Source organism: Prosopis cineraria, unplaced genomic scaffold (assembly GCF_029017545.1).
Source record: "Prosopis cineraria cultivar Desert tree isolate PC_DT_omini unplaced genomic scaffold, ASM2901754v1 PC1950, whole genome shotgun sequence".
Lineage (NCBI taxonomy): Eukaryota > Viridiplantae > Streptophyta > Magnoliopsida > Fabales > Fabaceae > Prosopis > Prosopis cineraria.
In genome coordinates, this window is record NW_026557275.1 from 25 (window position 1) to 6,997 (window position 6,973).

General features: G+C 32.8%; 1 pseudogene; it reads left to right on the forward strand.

Annotated features, from left to right (window-relative positions):
* The first annotated feature begins 375 nt into the window (after positions 1-375).
* LOC129301194 (E3 ubiquitin-protein ligase HOS1-like) lies at positions 376-4,998 on the forward strand (annotated as a pseudogene).
* Positions 4,999-6,973: the final 1,975 nt, after the last annotated feature.

Consider the following 6,973-nt stretch of genomic DNA (forward strand, 5'->3'; position numbering starts at 1 on the left):
TATTGTTAATTTTTTTTCTAACTTTTGTTTTTACATATTTTATCCTTAATCGTGAAAAGTATGGATGACAATTATATATTCAATGCAAGGCGGCTTTGGTTGCATCCCAAAATCATGGAAGAGTGATTAACTATTTAAATGCTATTATTGCTGGATAATTTAATTTAGCTTGACACATATAACATGGACTTAAGCGGTCGATATTTTGCCCTTAATCTTACTATTTCATTGATTGTGACCTATTAGTGTGTAATGGTCATACTCTACCTCTATCTGTCTACCCCTCCCATAATTATGGTAGTTCAGGAGGTCATGTAATTAGCTGACTGCAATCTACATTCTAGTGACTAATTCGTATTGTGTTGTTCCTTCCAGCATCTGGAGATTATTATTTGGTGTACAAGACATGAATTTTTGGAGCTTGTGAGATCTCGTTTTGCTGATATTTCATCATGGGCTTCAGATGTACGTGAACGGAAGCAGCGCAATCAGGCGTGCTTGGCCCAATGCAATAACCCCACCTGGGGAATCAACATGGCAGGATGGTTCTTTATTTATTGAAGATGCATTAATAAATCTTGAATTAGAGGAGGGTTTGATAAAGGACATTGGAGAGGGTTTGACAGTTGCTTCCTTGCAGAAGGATGGTACATCAATTTTCATGGCTAATGCTGATGGGGTACTGGGTTGCTATCCCTTTAAAAATCTTCGAGCTGCTGCTGACTTACTCTTTTTGCGTGGTAGTTCTGATATGGTGATCGCAAAGCAAGCCATTGTATCCTTTTCTCTTACTTTTTCCTGTGTCATGAGTTCTCAATGGTTGCCATTATTTAGAGTATTGCTTGATTAGTTTCCTTAATTTCTATAGTTTCTGTATTATTTGTATGATCGCCACTGGTCAATTCCAGATGAAGAATGGAGAGGAGTGAAATAGTGGAGGACTTTGCAGCTACCTTCAGAATTAGTAGGCACTCGTTATTGGAGTCTTTAATATTCTATCTTCTAGATGATCACACGGAAGGCTTTACAGGTAACTTGCATATATTACTATGCTCATTGAGTCCGGATGATGGTTTTGTCTTGGCCTCAAATAAATTCTTATATTAAGTTGATCCGTTGGTTTCTTTTGACTTGAATGATCAATGTCCTATTTTTCTTGATACTGTTTTATATTAAAACTTCCCTTTTGACTTGAACAAGAGTGGTTAGAAGAAGTGTTTTTTTTCAAGTCGTATAATATTATATTGTGCTTAATGTTTTGAGTCCTTTCTTTTTTATTAATGATCCAATATCTGGGATGCTTTGTAAGCTTTAAAAAGTATTTAGGCAAAGTACGGAGAACCCCCTTCCCAAATAGATAGAAGTTTTTTCCATCTTGATACATGTTTTTTGGATGTCAATGTGGACTCTTCTTTGCCTTTAAGAGTAACATAATTTGTTATCCTATTAGGAAGCTTGTCGCCTTCTTCCTGAAATTTCTGGCCCAGCATCACATCCTAAAATTGCTGAAGTTCTGTTGGAAAGGAATAGTCCTGATACAGCTCTTATGGTTTTAAGGTGGGCTGGCCGTGATGGTGGATCACAGTTGATTTCGCTTCAAGATGCTGTGACTGCAGTGAGGGTGAGGGTTGAGTGTGGACTTCTGACTGAAGCTTTTATGCATCAGAGACTGCTCTACACCAGAGTGAAGGAAACAAAATTTATGCATGGAGTAGCTGGGGATACTTTGGACAAACTAAAAGGTCAATATGGCAGTTGGCTGGAGTGGGTCGAGGCCTTGGTGACTGAGATTTGTTGGCTCTGTATCAGGAGGAGCTGGGTTGACCGAATGATAGAGTTGCCATGGAATTCTGATGAAGAAAATATATACACAAGTGCCTCTTGGATTATGCTGTTAAAGACCCCCTTAAGACTACTGGAAGTCTTCTTGTTGTGTTCTATATTCAAGTAAGCCATTCAAATAGCTGTTTCAGCAACCAAGATTGATGCTACTGATTTTTTGATATGTTTAGCTGTCTAGCTGTCTTGAGTTCTTTTGATTGTTGCACCTTTGCAATTCTGCCTATGTCTATCTCAGTTAAAACTTAAAAGTTGTGCATGTCACGCTTCAATTATTAATGTTCACCCAATCTGATAATTGTGGCCTTAATTGAAATGTAATTCCACATCCACCATCACTATTGTCCACTGTTTCCATATTTTGCTTGATCAATATTAACATCCTCTCTGATGGGCATAAAAATGGAGTTAGTTTTATTCTTTCCTGTCAAACTTATTGATGCAGGAGAAGTGTTTTCACCTCTTAACTAGTGATTCCTTTTCTGGAATCAGAGCCTATATAAGCTTAGTTTGGCACTTGCCTATGGGATTGCTTTTTAATAGTCCTTGGTGCCCTTGTGCTTGTCTCATCATGTCATCTTTGGAGCAAAATAAGTGAATATGAATGACAAAATCTTGTCTTTGCCTCTCATGCATAAATATCATATGTGGTTTGCAATTTTTTTCAGCAGTGGGTCATAATTTGCTCAGTACTTGGATTAACCTGAAAGTTGATGTGAGTTGTATCTTTCCTTTTGAGCCACCATTTTTTTTGCAAATGAAAATATACTGCTATAATCTTCTTAAAATGTTTGTTGGCATTTGGAATAAGTATGAAACAATTTTCTGGCAATTAAAATAAAAAATGTCCTTGTTCTCTGCAGCGCTACAGATATGCTGAAGCGTACCAAGTTCATCTTAAACTTGAAAAGGTAGAGCAAGTGTCAATTTCAGAAGTTTCTTTTGGAGAAGAAGCTCTATCTAGAATAAGGACACTCAGTCAATGGAGAGCTAATTTGGTTGTAAGTGATTTATGTGGTATTTTCTATTCGTATTTTGTTTTGTAGTATTTGGCCTTTGGAGCACGGCAAACATCAGTTAATTTCAATTGGAGTGCCCAGAATCACAAATTCCTTGATCAACATTCCATGAAAAATAAATGCTTAGTGATGAGAATTTTGAGGGGAAACAATGTCTTAATTGACATTTTACTTTTTGAAATTGACAGAAACCTTCATGTAAATGAAATTTAATTGCCCAAATAAATAGGAGTGTGTGTCACACTGGATATATCATTGATTACTGCTATATCTTATTTTACTTTTTGAATGCATGAAAGGAAAGCTTAGGACGTTACCCAAATATTGCTTAAATACAAAAACGCAATAGTTAGGTAGAATTAAATAACAATCGTTGTGGCGGGCCTACTTTCTGTATATGTTCTCTGTCATCTGTGTTCTCTATCTTTGTTCCCTTTTAATAAATTTGTTTATACATGAAAAGAATTCGAGAAGATAGAGGTAGTTCTGTCAAGATTAGTCAAAGCAAATTAATAGATGACATGATATGTTTTGTTTCACAATAGAAACTCCTAGATTTGCTGAATCAACAAAGCATGCAGAGTGTCAGATGCAGCATGCATTGTGCTCATATGACACAGATTTATGAAATATTGAGCTGCTGGGATATACAGGATAGATGCTTGGAGTTGTTGCCTGAAGTTAAGCAGCGACAACTTAGGAGTGGAAATTTCACTGAAGGTGCTGCTACCGCTGATGTAGAAGTTGAAAGTCCATCTAAATCTGATGTTCCTCAGATACAGGACTCCAGGCTGACTAGTTTATTGGTCCCCTTATCTGCTAATTCTACCCATGTGTTGGGTGTGGACAATGCAATTGGCTTGTTGCGGTCATCAACTTATGAGACTCCAACAAAAGTTGGCCAGGCTTTCTCCAGTATCAACCCTGAGCTTGGTAGATTTGGTTCTGCATCATCACATGAATGGTTATTAACCAACAGTGAGAGGAGGCCAAAATATCGAAGTAGCACTGGCAAAAGTTTCAGATATGATGCTGTAACTCAACGAAATCACGGGATTCATTCCATTAATGGTTCACCTGTAAGGGGATATAGCAGAACATCGCCAAGTAATTCCCAAGACAGCATGCAGGATAAAATCTCACCCGGAGATGGATGGAATCAGTTTCTTGGTCATAATTCAAACGGCAGTCCCATGTATCCCTGGAAAGCTGCAGCTAATGCTGTTACTATATCTGCTGTCGGTGATTCTACAGAATTTGTGAATGACCTGCTTATGTCCAGCAGAAAATTTCAATCACAGAGAGATGATAGAAATTGGAGCACAGCTGCCTCTGATGATCCAATGGATGTTTCTTTGAGGTAAGGATCTAGTTACATGATTCTCCTTCTGCTCACTTCCTTTTCTTTTCTTTCTTTTTTTCCTTGCCCCTTGTAAAAAGAAAAAAGAAAAAGAAAAAGTTAGATGAGTTGCGATCCATAAATTTTAATTTTGTTTTAAAGATGCTTGTGGGAGTTGTTCTTATTCTTTTTAAGATTTTCTCATAAAAGGTTAAGTAAATGTAGTGACAGCAATTTTTTTTTTTGGTGTATTTTGTTCTTTCAGCCATATGGAAGGCAGCTTATCTATTGAAAAAAGCAACACCAATGGTGGACCAAGGTGGAGGTCGGATGAAGAAACTGGTGACGAGGAAGAAGAGAAGATTCTAGAAAGAGCTATGGGGATAGCTTATCATGCAACTTCAACTAGGAAAACCAGACGTAGCAGATTTACCAAGAGATGAGCGCGACTCTTACTTGGTACGAGTCTGGAAATTATCTGGAAATGAATAGGTAACATTCTTGTTGAAAGAGCTGTTTTAGGATGAGAGTTGTACCTTTTTGGAAGGTGGAAATTTTCAAGTTTACGACTACACTGGTCATAGTTGTGTGCCTGATATTCAGAGAAGGAAATATTAATTTTGAAGGTCCATTTCCTTCCCATTTCCAATGTTGTTCATCAAAGTAATGTAGATTTACTGATAATATTTTGAGCGAATTCAAAGCGGAGGTGTCTGAGTGAGTTTTACTTCGTCATCTGTCTAATGACCCAAAGATATGATGATTGAACATTTAAGATCCATTTGGTTCTCTTGCTTTTCACGTTCAAAAAGCAAAATTTTACTTTCAGGAAGTTGAAAGTTGTTTGGATAAAATATTTTACAGAAAAGTACATTTTGAAAGTACATTCAAATAGTAGTTGAAAGTGAATTTTTAAAACGTAACTATTTAAAGCTTTTGAAAAGTGAATTTGAAAAGTAGGATATTATTTAATCATATTATTTTAAATTTAATCTTTTATTTTTTTATTTAAAAAATAGTTGATTCATTAAAAATATAATTATTATTTCAATAATAATGATTAGGTATCAAGTTTTTATCATTATAAATTGAGTAATTAATCATGTTATTTTTTAACATCATCACATTTTTTAAAATTATAATTAAAAAATATAAATAACTAGAGATTAAATTTTTAGCATTATAGATCAAAATTTATGTTGTTTAAAATTTTTATCACATTTTTTAAATATTTCAAATATATTAAATTTGTATGATAAAAATTATAAATTATCATAAATTAATGTCTTTTTTGATAATTGCACATTCAAAAGCATATTTACTATTACAAATCAAACAACTTTTAATATATCAAACTGACTTTTTAAAAAAATATATTCAAATATAAATTTTGTTATAATAATTGACTTTAATTAAACTGATTTTTTATTAAATAAATTTTTGACAAGCTGAAAATCAAATACACATTTATTGTGTTCCCTTGGTCACTTGTTGGATCCTGGACGTCACTTCTGTAGGCCCTTTTATATTTTTTGTAGCTAATCTTGATATGCAATGCCAGATAACGAATAAGCTTGCTAAAATCCAATATTTGGTGTAGGGTTTTCAGAAACTTGACTTTTGATGGTGAACGAGCTTCTCCAGCGGTGGTTACTGCGCGAGATCAGCAAACAAAATGTTAGCTAACTTTTCAGGTTTCTTGCAATTGCTATTCTGTTTTTTTTTTTTGGTCATCTGTGCAATTCCTTTTTTTTAAAAAATAATTTTTTAATTATTTAATTTTTAATTCATCTGTAACTCATTTTCTCAATTATAACTCACCATAACTTAATCTCTCAACTATGACTCATTATGATTTAATCTCTCAACTTTTGTTTCACTCATAACTCGGTCCTTATTTTTTAATTTTTTTAAAAAAATTCTTATCAAATAAAAAGGATAAAAAAATGTTTATATTTTATTTTAAAATATCCTCCTCTTGCTTTTTGATATGGGATTTAAATTATCATAAAAAACAAAGCTAACAAAAGTTGAGGGAATGGATTAAAAGTGAGTTAAAAGTTGAGAGATTGAGTTATAGAAGTTATAATTAAGGAAATGAGTCACAGTAAGTCATAATTGAGGAACTGAAGTACGAGTAAGTTAAAAAATAGAGGATTAAAAAATAATTTTTTCCTCTTTACAACACTTAAAACATGTCTTTTTTTAATTATTATCATGTAACGCTTCTCAAGCAATCACGAGTTTTTATCAGTTAGATATAAGGATCTAAATTAAATGACGGGAGCACATTCTGCACCCATCATCGGCTCATCATCCTTAAACGAATCTGGATCGTCCAAATTTAAATACCTTTTTTATTTTTTATTTTTTAAAATAAAAATTTATAAAATTTTAAATAAATATATTTATTATTAACATATATCATTTATACTTAATTAGATGAATCTAAATTTTATTAATTTTTTTATAATTTTTTATGAATTGACTATACAGATTTAGTTTGTACTGTTTAGATTTAAAATTTTTAACTTATTATATTTATTAAATTCAAAACAATTCAGAATAAATCTGTATTGTTAATTTATAAAAATTATAAAAATTAAATTTAAATTTAAACTAATCTAATTAAATAAGAATGATACATATTAATAATAAATATATTTATTTAAAATTTTATAAATTTTTATTTTTAAAAATAAAAAAATAATTAAATTCAAACGGTCCAAATTTGTTCAAGGTGATGAGCATCGAATGTGCTTCCGTTGAATGACAC